Raw genomic sequence first — 17,500 nt, 5'->3', positions numbered from 1 at the left:
AAATGACTGTCTTTAGATCAGCAGTATCAGCGTGTACCTATACAGTAATCAGTAATCAGTATGTCAGTACAGTGAGCGGTCGGCTACAGTCTGTTGTCCTGTAGACCCCCCAGCTGGTAATCAGCTACACTACCTATACAGCTGGTATAGTAATCAGCTGCACTACCTATACAGCTGGTATAGTAATCCAGCTGCACTACCTATACAGCTGGTATAGTAATCAGCTGCACTACCTATACAGCTGGTATAGTAATCAGCTGCACTACCTATACAGCTGGTATAGTAATCAGCTACACTACCTATACAGCTGGTATAGTAATCAGCTACACTACCTATACAGCTGGTATATAGTAATCAGCTGCACTACCTATACAGCTGGTATAGTAATCAGCTACACTACCTATACAGCTGGTATAGTATCAGCTACACTACCTATACAGCTGGTATAGTAATCAGCTACACTACGCTATAACAGCTGGTTAGTAATCAGCTACACTACCTATACAGCTGGTATAGTATCAGCTACACTACGCTATACGCTGGTATAGTAATCAGCTACACTACCTATACAGCTGGTATAGTAATCAGCTACACCTACCTATACAGCTGGTATAGTAATCCAGCTACACTACCTATACAGCTGGTTGGAGTTTGCCTTGGTCTCTCCCTCCCCAGCATAGAGCCAGCCCACCACTGTCTTCTATCACCAGCCAGCCAGCCGTTCGTTCCAGGCTGTGCTGGGTAAAGAGGAAGTCTAACAGCTGTATTGTATTGTGTCCCAGTCGTTCCAGGCGGGCTGGTAAAGAGGAAGTCTAACAGCTGTGTTGTGTCCCAGTCGTTCCAGGCTGTGCTGGGTAAAGAGGAAGTCTAACAGCTGTATTGTGTCCCAGTCGTTCCAGGCGTGCTGGGTAAAGAGGAAGTCTAACAGCTGTATTGTGTCCCAGGTCGTTCTAAGGCGGTGCTGGGTAAAGAGGAAGTCTAACAGCTGTATTGTCTCCCAGTCGTTCCAGGCTGTGCTGGGTAAAGAGGAAGTCTAAACAGCTGTATTGTGTCCCAGTCGTTTCCAGGCTGTGCTGGGTAAAGAGGAAGTCTAACAGCTGTATTGTGTCCCAGTCGTTCCAGGCGGTGCTGGTAAACAGGAAGTCCTGCCAGACTCAGTGAGGACTCTGATCAACACCAACTACGATCCAGTCTATCAGTTCCACCAGGCCTTCCTCAGGAGGTGGAGCAGAGGCTGCAGCAATGGTGAGGAGAGTGTGTGTGTGTGTGTGTGGTGTGTGTGTGTGTGTGTGTTGTGTGTGGTGTGTGTGTGTGTGTGTGTGTCTTCAGTCACTCAGTGAGTAACTACAGCAGCCGGTCATACAGGACGGATCATCATCAGATGGTGGACGACCCATCAGAGACCCTGGGGGATGACCCATCAGAGACCCTGGTGGACGACCCATCAGATGGGGGACGACCCTGGTGGACGACCCGTCAGAGACCCTGGTGGACGACCCGTCAGAGACCCTGGTGGACGACCCATCAGAGACCCTGGTGGACGACCCGTCAGAGACCCATCAGAGACCCTGGTGGACGACCCATCAGATGGGGGGACGACCCGTCAGAGACCCTGGAGGACAACCCATCAGAGACCCGTCAGAGACCCTGGGGGACGACCCGTCAGAGACCCTGGTGGACGACCCGTCAGAGACCCTGGGGGACGACCCGTCAGAGACCCTGGAGGACGACCCGTCAGAGACCCTGGTGGACGACAAATCAGATGGGGGACGACCCGTCAGAGACCCTGGAGGACGACCCATCAGAGACCCATCAGAGACCCTGGTGGACGACCCATCAGAGACCCTGGTGGACGACCCGTCAGAGACCCTGGTGGACGACCCATCAGAGACCCTGGTGGACGACCCGTCAGAGACCCATCAGAGACCCTGGTGGACGACCCATCAGATGGGGGACGACCCGTCAGAGACCCTGGGAGGACGACCCATCAGAGACCCGTCAGAGACCCTGGTGGACGACCCGTCAGAGACCCTGGGGGACGACCCCGTCAGAGACCCTGGAGGAACGACCCGTCAGATCCCTGGTGGACGACCATCAGATGGGGGACGACCCGTCAAGACCCGGGAGACGACCCATCAGAGACCCATCAGAGACCCTGGTGGACCGACCCCATCAGAGACCCTGTGGACGACCTCATAGACCCTGGTGGACGAACCCTGGGGGACGACCCGTCAGAGACCCTGGTGGACGACCCGTCAGAGACCCTGGTGGACGACCCGTCAGAGACCCTGGTGGAGACGACCCGTCAGAGACCCTGGTGGACGACCAATCAGAGACCCTGGTGGACGACCCGTCAGAGACCCTGGTGGACGACCCGTCAGAGACCCTGGTGGACGACCCGTCAGAGACCCGTCAGAGACCCTGGTGGACGACCCGTCAGAGACCCTGGTGGACGACCCGTCAGAGACCCTGGTGGACGCCCCGTCAGAGACCCGTCAGAGACCCTGTGGACGACCAATCAGAGACCCTGGAGGACGACCCATCAGAGACCCTGGTGAATACTGCTCCTCTGAGAGGACAGACCTGGTGAATACTGCTCCACTGAGAGGACAGACCTGGTGAATACTGCTCCACTGAGAGGACAGACCTGGTGAATACTGCTCCACTGAGAGGACAGACCTGGTGAATACTGCTCCTCTGAGAGGACAGACCTGGTGAATACTGAGAGGACAGACCTGGTGAATACTGAGAAGACAGACCTGGTGAATACTGCTCCACTGAGAGGACAGACCTGGTGAATACTGCTCCTCTGAGAGGACAGACCTGGTGAATACTGCCCCTCTGAGAGGACAGACCTGGTGAATACTGCTCCACTGAGAGGACAGACCTGGTGAATACTGCTCCACTGAGAGGACCGACCTGGTGAATACTGCTCCACTGAGAGGACAGACCTGGTGAATACTGCTCCTCTGAGAGGACAGACCTGGTGAATACTGCTCCACTGAGAGGACAGACCTGGTGAATACTGCTCCTCTGAGAGGACAGACCTGGTGAATACTGCCCCTCTGAGAGGACAGACCTGGTGAATACTGCTCCTCTGAGAGGACAGACCTGGTGAATACTGCTCCACTGAGAGGACAGACCTGGTGAATACTGCTCCACTGAGAGGACAGACCTGGTGAATACTGAGAGGACAGACCTGGTGAATACTGAGAAGACAGACCTGGTGAATACTGCTCCACTGAGAGGGACAGACCTGGTGAATACTGCTCCTCTGAGAGGACAGACCTGGTGAATACTGAGAGGGACAGACCTGGTGAATACTGCCCCATCCTGCTGGCTGAACTGTGTAACTACAGCGAGTCGTTCAGTGTTCTGTAGTCGCTACATGTGGCACGTCCTCCACGTGGGCTGGAGAACCCTCAGGAATGCAGTCAACAGCGTCTAAACTCTCTCAACCAATCACAGGAAGGGTTTGATCTTCTCCTGGGGATTGATGCTGCTCAGCTGTTGCAAATGTGGTTTCACTGAGAGAGATGGACAGATGGGGTACTGAATGAGTGGTGTCACTGAGAGAGATGGACAGATTGGTTACTGAATGAGTGGTGGTCACTGAGAGAGATGGACAGTGGGTTACTGAATGATTGGTGTCACTGAGAGAGAGAGGGGGTGAAAACTGGTCTGTCTTTCCTGCAGGGTTAGCCTGAGAAGCAGGTAACTGGTCTGTCTCCTGCAGGGTTAGGCTGAGAAGCAGGTAACTGGTCTGTCTCCTGCAGGGGTAAGGCTGAGAAGCAGGTAACTGGTCTGTCTCCTGCAGGGTTAGCCTGAGAAGCAGGTAACTGGTCTGTCCTCCTGCAGGGTTAGCCTGAGAAGCAGGTAACTGGTCTGTCTCCTGCAGGGTTAGCCTGAGAAGCAGGTAACTGGTCTGTCTCCTGTAGGGTTTGTCTGAGAAGCAGGTAACTGGTCTGTCTCCTGCAGGGTTAGCCTGAGAAGCAGGTAACGGGTCTGTCTCCTGGCAGGGTTAGCCTGAGAAGCAGGTAACTGGTCTGTCTCCTGTAGGGTTAGCCTGTAGAAGCAGGTAACCATGTTGATTTCTGTCTCCAGGGAGGGCCGGTCCAACGCCCCACATTAAAGGAGACTACCACGTGTCGGTGACGTCCTGCTGAAGAACGTTCAGGGGTTAAAGGTACAGTACATGTGGATATCGCTCCTGCCCTTCAGCCACTCCTCAGAGACGTGCTGAACCTCTACATCTCCTATCTAACCTACCCCTCTCCTCTCTCCCTAACCCCTACCTCCTACCCCTCTCCTCTCTCCCTAACCCCTACATCTCCTACCTAACCTACCCCTCTCCTCTCTCCCTAACCCCTACATCTCCTACCTAACCTACCCTCTCCTCTCTCCTCTCTCCCTAACCCCTACATCTCCTACCTAACCTACCCCTCTCCCCTCTCCCTCTCCCTAACCCCTACATCTCCTACCTAACCTACCCCTCTCCTCTCTCCTCACCCCCTAACCCCTACATCTCCTACCTAACCTACCCCTCTCCCCTCTCCTCTCTCCCTAACCCCTACATCTCCTACCTAACCTACCCCTCTCCTCTCTCCTCTCCCCCTACCCCCCATCTCCTACCTAACCTACCCCTCTCCCCTCTCCCTCTCCCTAACCCCTACATCTTCTCCCTAAACTACCCCTCTCCTCTCTCCCTAACCCCTACATCTCCTACCTAACCTACCTCTCCTCTCTCCCTAACCCCTACATCTCCTACCTAACCTACCCCTCTCTCTCTCTCTCTCCCTAACCCCTACATCTCCTACCTAACCTACCCCTCTCCCCTCTCCTCTCTCCCTAACCCCTACATCTTCTCCCTAACCTACCCCTCTCCTCTCTCCCTAACCCCTACATCTCCTACCTAACCTACCCCTCTCCTCTCCCTCTCTCCCTAACCCCTACATCTCCTACCTAACCTACCCTCTCCTCTCTCCCTAACCCCTACATCTCCTACCTAACCCACCCCTCTCTCTCCTCTCTCCCTAACCTACACCTCTCCTCTCTCCTCTCTCCCTAACCCCTACATCTCCTACCTAACCCACCCCTCTCTCCTCTCTCCCTAACCTACACCTCTCCTCTCTCCCCTCTCCTCTCTCCCTCTAACCTACCCCTCTCCTCTCTCCCTAACCCCTACATCTCCTACCTAACCTACCCCTCTCCTCTCTCCCTAACCCCTACATCTCCTACCTAACCTACCCTCTCCTCTCTCCCTAACCCCTACATCTCCTACCTAACCTACCCCTCCCTCTCTCCTCTCCCTAACCCCTACATCTCCTACCTAACCTACCCCTCTCCCCTCTCCTCTCTCCCTAACCCCTACATCTCCTACCTAACCTACCCCTCCTCCCTCCTCTCTCCCTAACCCCTACATCTCCTACCTAACCTACCCCTCCCTCTCTCTCCTCTCTCCCTAACCTTTCCCCTCCTCTCTCCCTAACCTACCCCTCTCCCCTCTCCCTCCCTAACCCCTACATCTTCTCCCTAAACTACCCCTCTCCTCTCTCCCTAACCCCTACATCTCCTACCTAACCTACCCCTCCCCTCTCCTCTCTCCCTAACCCCTACATCTCCTACCTAACTTACCCCTCTCCCCTCCTCTCTCTCCCTAACCCCTACATCTCCTACCTAACCTACCCCTCTCCTCTCTCCCTACCCCTACATCTCCTACCTAACCTACCCCTCTCCCCTCTCCTCTCTCCCTAACCCCTACATCTCCTACCTAACCCTCTCCTCTCTCCCTAACCTACCCCTCTCCCCCTCCTCTCTCTCCTAACCCCTACATCTCCTACCTAACCTACCCCTCTCCTCTCTCCCTAACCCCTACATCTCCTACCTAACCTACCCCTCCCCCTCTCCTCTCTCCTCCTCTCCCTAACCTACCCCTCTCCCCTCTCCCTAACCTACCCCTCTCCTCTCTCCTCTCTCCCTAACCTACCCCTCTCCTCTCTCCTCTCCTCTCCTCTCTCCCTAACCTTCCCCCTCCTCTCTCCCTAACCTACCCCTCTCCTCTCTCCTCTCTCCCTAACCTACCCCTCTCCTCTCTCCTCTCCTCTCTCCCTAACCTTCCCCTCTCCTCTCTCCCTAACCTACCCCTCTCCCCTCTCCTCTCTCCCTAACCCCTACATCTTCTCCCTAACCTACCCCTCCTCTCTCCCTAACCCCTACATCTCCTACCTAACCTACCCCTCTCCTCTCTCCCTAACCCCTACATCTCCTACCTAACCTACCCCTCTCCTCTCTCCTCTCTCCCTAACCCCTACATCTCCTACCTAACCTACCCCTCTCCTCTCTCCCTAACCCCTACATCTTCTCCCGAACCTACCCCTCTCCTCTCTCCCTAACCCCTACATCTCCTACCTAACCTACCCCTCTCCCCTCTCCTCTCTCCCTAACCTACCCCTCTCCTCTCCCCCTAACCTACCCCTCTCCTCTCCCTCTCCTCTCTCCCTAACCTTCCCCTCTCCTCTCCCACCTAACCTACCCCTCTCCTCTCTCCCTAACCTCCTCTCCTCTCTCCCCAGCAGCAGTTGACGCCCCTCCTGCAGCGCTACGGCGAGGTGTTGGTTGAGTTGGAGCGTTCGTGCCGTTCGTCCCAGCGGCTGGAGGAGGCGTGTCGAGAGTTTGAGCAGCAGAAGGTGTGTTACCTGTCCCTCAACATGTTCCTGCTGCGGCCGCTGCATCGCCTGCTGCACTACAAACTGATTCTGGAGAGACTCTGTAAACACTACCCCCCCACACAAGACTTCAGAGACAGAGGTATGTTACAGCAGAGAGATAACCCTGCTCCTCTAGCTGCCCTAGCTGATATATCAGAGAGATAACCCTCCTCCTCTAGCTGCCCTAGCTGATATATCAGAGAGATAACCCTCCTCCTCTAGCTGCCCTAGCTGATATATCAGAGAGATAACCCTCCTCCTCTAGCTGCCCTAGCTGATATATCAGAGATGGTGTGTGTTAGAGAGATAACCCTCCTCCTCTAGCTGCCCTAGCTGATATATCAGAGAGATAACCCTCCTCCTAGCTGCCCTAGCTGATATATCAGAGATGGTGTGTGTTAGAGAGATAACCCCCTCCTCTAGCTGCCCTAGCTGATATATCAGAGATGGTGTGTGTTAGAGAGATAACCCTCCTCCTCTAGCTGCCCTAGCTGATATATCAGAGATGGTGCTGCAGCTTCAGGGAACCATGACGAAGATGGAGAACATCCAGAAGCTTCTAGAACTGAAGAAAGATCTGACAGGCATCCAGGACCTGGCTATCCCGGGCAGGGTAAGAGAACACTTTAACTTGGCTTTGCTCGGACAACTATTGTGCCGATTTTATTCCAAGTTGTAGTACATCAATCCTCACGTTGTCCTTAGTGTATCTAACTTCCAGACATGTTGTTCATCGTTTACTCTGTGTGTATTGTTTATGTAACCCATCCAGGAGTTTATCAGACTGGGCTGTCTCAGTAAGCTCTCAGGGAAAAGACTACAGCAGAGAATGTTCTTCCTGGTTCGTCATTACTTCCTACTTCCTGTCATTACTGTCCTGTCATTACTTCCTACTTCCTGCTCCTCACTCACCCTATCCCTCTCTGTGTCCCTCCCTCCCTCCCTCTCTCCCTCCCTCCTCCCTCCCTCGCTCCCTCTCTCTCCCTCCCTCCCTCGCTCCCTCTCCCCTCCCTCCCTCTCTCTCTCCCTCCCTCCCTCCCTCCCTCCCTCCCTCCCTCCCTCTCTCTCCTCCAGTTTAGTGATTCCCTGGTGTACACCAGCAGAGGTATGACAGCAGACAACCAGTTCAAAGTTCACGGTCAGCTGCCTCTCTACGGCATGACAGTAAGATTCTCCAGAACCTGAACCATAACAACATGGGGCCAGTTTCCTGGACACACATTAAGTCTAATCCCGGACTAAAAAGCCAGATATATAGAGAATCTCCATAAAACATGCTTTTTTTTTCCAGGATTAGGTTTAATGTGTGTCCGGGAAGCTGGCCCCATGTTAGCTTCAGAGAACATAATACAGCTGTAAATGATTAGAAGCAAAGGTCCAGTTCTGTCTCTCGTCTGATCCGTTTCTGTGTCCTCAGATCAGGGAGAGTGAGGATGAGTGGGGACTTCCTCATTGCTTCACTCTGTTTGGTCAGCGCCAGTCTGTCGTCGTGGCAGCAAGGTAAAGGTGTTCTAGGTGTTTTAGGGTGTTTTACAGTGTTCTAGATGTGTTCTGGATGTTTTACAGTTTTCTAGGTGTTTTAGGGTGTTTTACAGTTTTCTAGGTGTTTTAGGGTGTTTTACAGTTGTCTAGATGTTTTAGGGTGTTTTACATTCTTCTAGGTGTCTTCTGGGTGTTTTAGGGTGTTTTACAGTTTTCTAGGTGTTTTTAGGGTGTTTTACAGTTTTCTAGATGTTTTAGGGTGTTACAGTCTTCTAGATGTGTTCTGGATGTTTTACAGTTTTCTAGATGTTTTAGGCTGTTTTAGGGTGTTTTACAGTTTTCTAGGTGTTTTAGGGTGTTTTACAGTTTTCTAGGTGTTTTAGGGTGTTTTACAGTTTTCTAGGTGTTTTAGGGTGTTTTACAGTTTTCTAGATGTTTTAGGGTGTTTTACAGTTTTCTAGGTGTTTTAGGGTGTTTTACAGTTTTCTAGGTGTTTTAGGGTGTTTTACAGTTTTCTAGGTGTTTTAGGGTGTTTTACAGTTTTCTAGGTGTTTTAGGGTGTTTTACAGTTTTCTAGATGTTTTAGGGTGTTTTACAGTTTTCTAGGTGTTTTAGGGTGTTTTACAGTTTTCTAGGTGTTTTAGGGTGTTTTACAGTTTTCTAGGTGTTTTAGGGTGTTTTACAGTCTTCTAGGTGTCTTCTGGGTGTTTTAGGGTGTTTTACAGTTTTCTAGGTGTTTTTAGGGTGTTTTACAGTTTTCTAGATGTTTTAGGGTGTTACAGTCTTCTAGATGTGTTCTGGATGTTTTACAGTTTTCTAGATGTTTTAGGCTGTTTTAGGGTTTTACAGTTTTCTAGGTGTGTTCTGGATGTTTCACAGTTTTCTAGATGTTTTGTGTTTTACGGTGTTTTAGGGTGTTTTACAGTTTTCTAGGTGTTTTAGGGTGTTTTACAGTTTTCTAGATGTTTTAGGGTGTTTTACAGTTTTCAAGGTGTTTTAGGGTGTTTTACAGTTTTCAAGGTGTTTTAGGGTGTCTTAGGGTGTTTTACAGTTTTCTAGGTGTTTTAGGGTGTTACAGTTTTCTAGGTGTTTTACAGTTTTCTAGGTGTTTTAGGGTGTTTTACAGTTTTCTAGATGTTTTAGGGTGTTTTACAGTTTTCTAGATGTGTTCTGGATGTTTTACAGTTTTCTAGGTGTCTTCTGGGTGTTTTACAGATGTTTTAGGGTGTTATACAGTTTTCTAGATGTTTTGGGGTGTTTTACAGTTTTCTAGGTGTTTTTAGGGTGTTTTACAGTTTTCTAGATGTTTTAGGGTGTTACAGTCTTCTAGATGTGTTCTGGATGTTTTACAGTTTTCTAGATGTTTTAGGCTGTTTTAGGGTGTTTTACAGTTTTCTAGGTGTGTTCTGGATGTTTCACAGTTTTCTAGATGTTTTAGGGTGTTTTACGGTGTTTTAGGGTGTTTTACAGTTTTCTAGGTGTTTTAGGGTGTTTTACAGTTTTCTAGATGTTTTAGGGTGTTTTACAGTTTTCTAGGTGTTTTAGGGTGTTTTACAGTTTTCAAGGTGTTTTAGGGTGTCTTAGGGTGTTTTACAGTTTTAGGTGTTTTAGGGTGTTACAGTTTTCTAGGTGTTTTACAGTTTTCTAGATGTTTTAGGGTGTTTTACAGTTTTCTAGGTGTTTTAGGGTGTTTTACAGTTTTCTAGATGTTTTAGGGTGTTTTACAGTTTTCTAGATGTGTTCTGGATGTTTTACAGTTTTCTAGGTGTCTTCTGGGTGTTTTACAGATGTTTTAGGGTGTTATACAGTTTTCTAGATGTTTTGGGGTGTTTTACAGTTTTCTAGGTGTTTTAGGGTATTTTAGAGTGTTCTAGAGTGTTTTAGGGTGTTCTAGTGTTCCAGGTATCCTCGCTGTCTGTACCTTGCTGTGTATCTAATCCATGTCTGTACTGTCTGTACCTTGCTGTGTATCTAATCCATGTCTGTACCTCGCTGTGTATCTAATCCATGTCTGTACTGTCTGTACCTCGCTGTGTATCTAATCCATGTCTGTACCTTGCTGTGTATCTAATCCATGTCTGTACCTCGCTGTGTATCTAATCCATGTCTGGTCCTCGCTGTGTATCTAATCCATGTCTGTACTGTCTGTACCTCGCTGTGTATCTAATCCATGTCTGGTCCTCGCTGTGTATCTAATCCATGTCTGTACCTCGCTGTGTATCTAATCCATGTCTGGTCCTCGCTGTGTATCTAATCCATGTCTGTACTGTCTGTACCTCGCTGTGTATCTAATCCATGTCTGTACCTTGCTGTGTATCTAATCCATGTCTGTACCTCGCTGTGTATCTAATCCATGTCTGGTCCTCGCTGTGTATCTAATCCATGTCTGTACTGTCTGTACCTCGCTGTGTATCTAATCCATGTCTGTACCTCGCTGTATCTAATCCATGTCTGTACCTCGCTGTGTATCTAATCCATGTCTGGTCCTCGCTGTGTATCTAATCCATGTCTGTACCTCGCTGTGTATCTAATCCATGTCTGGTCCTCGCTGTGTATCTAATCCATGTCTGTACCTTGCTGTGTATCTAATCCATGTCTGTACCTCGCTGTGTATCTAATCCATGTCTGTACTGTCTGTACCTCGCTGTGTATCTAATCCATGTCTGTACCTCGCTGTGTATCTAATCCATGTCTGTACCTCGCTGTGTATCTAATCCATGTCTGTACCTCGCTGTGTATCTAATCCATGTCTGGTCCTCGCTGTGTATCTAATCCATGTCTGGTCCTCGCTGTGTATCTAATCCATGTCTGTACTGTCTGTACCTCGCTGTGTATCTAATCCATGTCTGTACCTCGCTGTGTATCTAATCCATGTCTGTACCTCGCTGTGTATCTAATCCATGTCTGGTCCTCGCTGTGTATCTAATCCATGTCTGGTCCTCGCTGTGTATCTAATCCATGTCTGTACTGTCTGTTCCTAGCTGTCTATCAGAGATGGTGAAATGGATGGAGGACATCAGAATGGCTGTAGACCTGGTAGAGCAGAGTAACAGACCTACTGATCTACTGTCCACCAGTCAATCAGACCGCAGTAAGTCATACTACCCCTAGACCTGGTAGAGCAGAGTAACAGACCTACTGATCTACTGTCCACCAGTCAATCAGACCGCAGTAAGTCATACTACCCCTAGACCTGGTAGAGCAGAGTAACAGACCTACTGATCTACTGTCCACCAGTCAATCAGACCGCAGTAAGTCATACTACCCCTAGACCTGGTAGAGCAGAGTAACAGACCTACTGATCTACTGTCCACCAGTCAATCAGACCGCAGTAAGTCATACTACCCCTTTATTATGTACCTGTTATTATTATATACCTGTCTTTATGTACCTGTCTTTATGTACCTGTCCTGATTATATACCTGTCTTTATGTACCTGTCCTGATTATATACCTGTCTTTATGTACCTGTCCTGATTATATACCTGTCTTTATGTACCTGTCTTTATGTACCTGTCCTGATTATATACCTGTCTTTATGTACCTGTCCTGATTATATACCTGTCTTTATGTACCTGTCCTGATTATATACCTGTCTTTATGTACCTGTCTTTATGTACCTGTCCTGATTATATACCTGTCTTTATGTACCTGTCCTGATTATATACCTGTCTTTATGTACCTGTCCTGATTATATACCTGTCTTTATGTACCTGTCTTTATGTACCTGTCCTGATTATATACCTGTCTTTATGTACCTGTCCTGATTATATACCTGTCTTTATGTACCTGTCCTGATTATATACCTGTCTTTATGTACCTGTCTTTATGTACCTGTCCTGATTATATACCTGTCTTTATGTACCTGTCTTTATGTACCTGTCATTATATACCTGTCTTTACCTGCCCATTGTGTCTCCGCCATGAGATGTAACATGACCAAACTGTATAGAAACGTAGTCTGTGAAATGGACTTTGAGTCCATCTATTCACATGATCACTTCTGTTATTTAGGCTCCGAGAAAACCCCCTTCAACTTGTCTGACTGGGGGAAACAATATCTTCTCCTCTGTTTCTGTTGATGAATTCCTCTTGCTGCTGTTCTCAGAGTCTCCAGAGGAGGAGGAGGAGGAGGAGGAGGAAGAGTTGAGTGCGTCTCGTAGCTCATTGGAGGCGTCAGGCAGCGCAGAGAGGAAACAGTACGGTTCATATCTGCTGGCATCGCAACACCTCCGTGTCCATGGTGGACTTCAGCGAGGCTGTGGAGGTACCGACCGATCTCCGTTTCCTCTACCGGACCGGACCCACAGTACTGTCTCTGGCTAACCTCTCTACCGACCTGCCCCACAGTACTGTCTCTGTCTAACCTCTCTACCGACCTGCCCCAAGTACTGTCTCTGGCTAACCTCTCTACCGACCGGACCCACAGTACTGTCTGTCTAACCTCTCTGTCTCTGTCTAAGCTCTCTGTCTCTTTCCAACCTCTCTGTCTCTGGCTAACCTCTCTACCGACCGGACCCACAGTACTGTCTCTGGCTAACGCTCTACTACCGACCTGCCCCACAGTACTGTCTCTGGCTCACCTCTCTACCGACCTGCGCCACAGTACTGTCTCTGGCTCATCTCTTCTGTCTCTGGCTACCTCTCTACCGACCGGACCCACAGTACTATCTCTGGCTAACCTCTCTAACGACCTGTCCCACAGTACTGTCTCTGGCTAACCTCTCTACCGACCTGCCCCACAGTACTGTCTCTGGCTAACCTCTCTACCGACCTGCCCCACAGTACTGTCTCTGGCTAACCTCTCTACCGACCTGCCCCACAGTACTGTCTCTATCTAACCTCTCTACCGACCTGCCCCACAGTACTGTCTCTGGTTAACCTCTCTACCGACCTGCCCCACAGTACTGTCTCTGGCTCACCTCTCTGTCTCTGGCTAATCTCTCTACCAACCTGCCCCACAGTACTGTCTCTGGCTAACCTCTCTACCGACCTGCCCCACAGTACTGTCTCTATCTAACCTCTCTACCGACCAGCCCCACAGTACTGTCTCTATCTAACCTCTCTACCGACCAGCCCCACAGTACTGTCTCTATCTAACCTCTCTACCGCCTGCCCCACAGTACTGTCTCTGGCTCACCTCTCTAACCGACCTGCCCCACAGTACTGTCTCTGGCTAACCTCTCTGTTTCCTCTACCGACCGGACCCACAGTACTGTCTATCTAACCTCTCTACCGACCTGCCCCACAGTACTGTCTGGCTAACCTCTCTACCGACCTGCCCCACAGTACTGTCTCTGGCTAACCTCTCTACCGACCTGCCCCACAGTACTGTCTCTGGCTCACCTCTCTACCGACCTGCCCCACAGTACTGTCTCTGGCTCACCTCTCTACCGACCTGCCCCACAGTACTGTCTCTGGCTAACCTCTCTACCGACCTGCCCCACAGTACTGTCTCTGGCTAACCTCTCTACCGATCTGCCCCACAGTACTGTCTCTGGCTAACCTCTCTGTTTCCTCTACCGACCGGACCCACAGTACTGTCTATCTAACCTCTCTACCGACCTGCCCCACAGTACTGTCTGGCTAACCTCTCTACCGACCTGCCCCACAGTACTGTCTCTGGCTAACCTCTCTACCGACCTGCCCCACAGTACTGTCTCTGGCTAACCTCTCTACCGACCTGCCCCACCTCTCTGTCTCTGTCTCACCTCTCTGTCTCTATCTAACCTCTCTGTCTCTGTCTAACCTCTCTGTCTCTGTCTAACCTCTCTGTCTCTATCCCATCTCTCTGTCTCTGTCTGGTTGTTACAGAGAGGTGGGATATAACCTGATACAATATTACTGTTTAGTAGCAACATGAGGCTGATGGTCCAGTATCCCTGCTAGCTATAAAGGGCTAAAGGCTGATGGTCTAGTATCCCTACTAGCTATAAAGGGTTAAAGGCTGATGGTCCAGTATCCCTGCTAGCTATAAAGGGCTAAAGGCTGATGGTCTAGTATCCCTGCTAGCTATAAAGGGTTAAAGGCTGATGGTCTAGTATCCCTGCTAGCTATAAAGGCTGATGTCTAGTATCCCTGCTAGCTATAAAGGGCTAAAGGCTGATGGTCTAGTATCCCTGCTAGCTATAAGGGCTAAAGGCTGGTGGTCTAGTATCCCTGCTAGCTATAAAGGGTTAAAGGCTGATGGTCTAGTATCCCTGCTAGCTATAAAGGGTTAAAGGCTGATGGTCTAGTATCCCTGCTAGCTATAAAGGGTTAAAGGCTGATGGTCTAGTATCCCTGCTAGCTATAAAGGGTTAAAGGCTGATGGTCTAGTATCCCTGCTAGCTATAAAGGCTGGTGGTCTAGTATCCCTGCTAGCTATAAAGGGTTAAAGGCTGATGGTCTAGTATCCCTGCTCGCTATAAAGGGTTAAAGGCTGATGGTCTAGTATCCCTGCTCGCTATAAAGGTTTAAAGGCTGATGGTCTAGTGTCCCTGCTAGCTATAAAGGGTTAAAGGCTGATGGTCTAGTATCCCTGCTAGCTGTAAAGGGCTAAAGGCTGATGGTCTAGTATCCCTGCTAGCTATAAAGGGTTAACGGCTGATGGTCTAGTATCCCTGCTAGCTATAAAGGGCTAAAGGCTGATGGTCTAGTATCCCTGCTAGCTATAAAGGCTGGTGGTCTAGTATCCCTGCTAGCTATAAAGGGCTAAAGGCTGATGGTCTAGTATCCCTGCTCGCTATAAAGGGTTAAAGGCTGATGGTCTAGTATCCCTGCTAGCTATAAAGGCTGGTGGTCTAGTATCCCTGCTATCTATAAAGGGTTAAAGGCTGATGGTATAGTATCCCTGCTAGCTATAAAGGGTTAAAGGCTGATGGTCTAGTATCCCTGCTAGCTATAAAGGGCTAAAGGCTGATGGTCTAGTATCCCTGCTAGCTATAAAGGCTGGTGGTCTAGTATCCCTGCTAGCTATAAAGGGCTAAAGGCTGATGGTCTAGTATCCCTGCTCGCTATAAAGGGTTAAAGGCTGATGGTCTAGTATCCCTGCTCGCTATAAAGGGTTAAAGGCTGATGGTCCAGTATCCCTACTAGCTATAAAGGGCTAAAGGCTGATGGTCTAGTATCCCTGCTAGCTATAAAGGGTTAAAGGCTGATGGTCTAGTATCCCTGCTCGCTATAAAGGGCTAAAGGCTGATGGTCTAGTATCCCTGCTAGCTATAAAGGGTTAAAGGCTGATGGTCTAGTATCCCTGCTCGCTATAAAGGGTTAAAGGCAGATGGTCTAGTATCCCTGCTCGCTATAAAGGGCTAAAGGCTGATGGTCCAGTATCCCTGCTAGCTATAAAGGCTGATGGTCTAGTGTCCCTGCTAGCTATAAAGGGTTAAAGGCTGATGGTCTAGTATCCCTGCTAGCTATAAAGGGCTAAAGGCTGATGGTCTAGTATCCCTGCTAGCTATAAAGGCTGGTGGTCTAGTATCCCTGCTAGCTATAAAGGGCTAAAGGCTGATGGTCTAGTATCCCTGCTAGCTATAAAGGGCTAAAGGCTGATGGTCTAGTATCCCTGCTAGCTATAAAGTGTTAAAGGCTGATGGTCTAGTATCCCTGCTAGCTATAAAGGGCTAAAGGCTGATGGTCCAGTATCCCTGCTAGCTATAAAGGGTTAAAGGCTGATGGTCCAGTATCCCTGCTAGCTATAAAGGGTTAAAGGCTGATGGTCCAGTATCCCTGCTCGCTATAAAGGGCAAAAGGCTGATGGTCTAGTATCCCTGCTAGCTATAAAGGGCTAAAGGCTGTTGGTCTAGTATCCCTGCTAGCTATAAAGGGTTAAAGGCTGATGGTCTAGTATCCCTGCTAGCTATAAAGGGCTAAAGGCTGATGGTTTAGTATCCCTGCTCGCTATAAAGGGTTAAAGGCTGATGGTCCAGTATCCCTGCTAGCTATAAAGGGCTAAAGGCTGATGGTCTAGTATCCCTGCTAGCTATAAAGGGCTAAAGGCTGATGGTCTAGTATCCCTGCTAGCTATAAAGGCTGATGGTCTAGTATCCCTGCTAGCTATAAAGGGCTAAAGGCTGATGGTCTAGTATCCCTGCTAGCTATAAAGGGTTAAAGGCTGATGGTCTAGTATCCCTGCTAGCTATAAAGGGCTAAAGGCTGATGGTCTAGTATCCCTGCTAGCTATAAAGGGCTAAAGGCTGATGGTCTAGTATCCCTGCTAGCTATAAAGGGCTAAAGGCGTCTGACAGGACTGATGTTTGTCTGCTGAATGCTGGGGGAATAATGTCACTATCTTGTAAATGTTCTCCTGTGTTCGATAACTTCCTGTGAAATGAAATATTCTGACACAGTAGTCATGTTGGACCTGTGTTAATCTCTCTTGCTATTGGTTAATCCTGTGTTAATGTCTCTTCCTATTGGTCTCCTCTCTGCCCCTATCAGAACCAGTTATCAGGTAACCTGCTGAGGAAGTTTAAGAACAGTAATGGATGGCAGAAACTCTGGGTGGTCTACACCAACTTCAGCATGTTCTTCTACAAATCACATCAGGTAAGGACTCTAACCTAACTCTAACCTAACTCTAACCTAACTCTGGGTGGTCTACACCAACTTCAGCATGTTCTTCTACAAATCACACCAGGTAAGGACTCTAACCTACCTCTAACCTAACTCTAACCTAGCTCTAACCTAGCTCTAACCCTAACCTAACTCTAACCTAACTCTAACCTAACTCTAACCTAACTCTAACCTAACTCTGGGTGGTCTACACCAACTTCAGCATGTTCCTCTACAAATCACACCAGGTAAGGACTCTAACCTACCTCTAACCTAACTCTAACCCTAACCTAACTCTAACCCTAACCCTAACCCTAACTTAACTCTAACCCTAAACTAACTCTAACCTTAGACCCTAACTCTAACCCTAACCTAACTCTAACCTAACTCTAACCTAACCCTAACCTAACTCTGGGTGGTCTACACCAACTTCAGCCTGTTCTTCTACAAATCACATCAGGTAAGGACTCTAACCTACCTCTAACCTAGCTCTAACCCTAAACTAACTCTAACCTAACTCTAACCTAACCCTAACCTAACTCTGGGTGGTCTACACCAACTTCAGCATGTTCTTCTACAAATCACATCAGGTAAGGACTCTAACCTACCTCTAACCTAGCTCTAACCTAACTCTAACCTAACTCTAACCTAACTCTAACCTAGCTCTAACCTAGCTCTAACCTAGCTCTAACCTAGCTCTAACTCTAACCTAGCTCTAACCTAGCTCTAACCTAGCTCTAACCTAGCTCTAACCTAGCTCTAACCTAGCTCTAACCC

The 17,500-nt window shown here is 49.0% G+C and overlaps 1 pseudogene; it reads left to right on the top strand.

Annotated features, from left to right (window-relative positions):
• LOC115189902 (FERM, ARHGEF and pleckstrin domain-containing protein 1-like) overlaps nucleotides 1–16,750 on the top strand; it is a 48,188-nt pseudogene extending 31,438 nt beyond the window's left edge.
• The last annotated feature ends 750 nt before the right edge of the window (nucleotides 16,751–17,500 follow it).

The sequence above is a fragment of the Salmo trutta genome, unplaced genomic scaffold (assembly GCF_901001165.1).
Source record: "Salmo trutta unplaced genomic scaffold, fSalTru1.1, whole genome shotgun sequence".
In the NCBI taxonomy this organism is placed as follows: domain Eukaryota; kingdom Metazoa; phylum Chordata; class Actinopteri; order Salmoniformes; family Salmonidae; genus Salmo; species Salmo trutta.
This window is presented reverse-complemented; position numbering and strand designations above follow the sequence as displayed.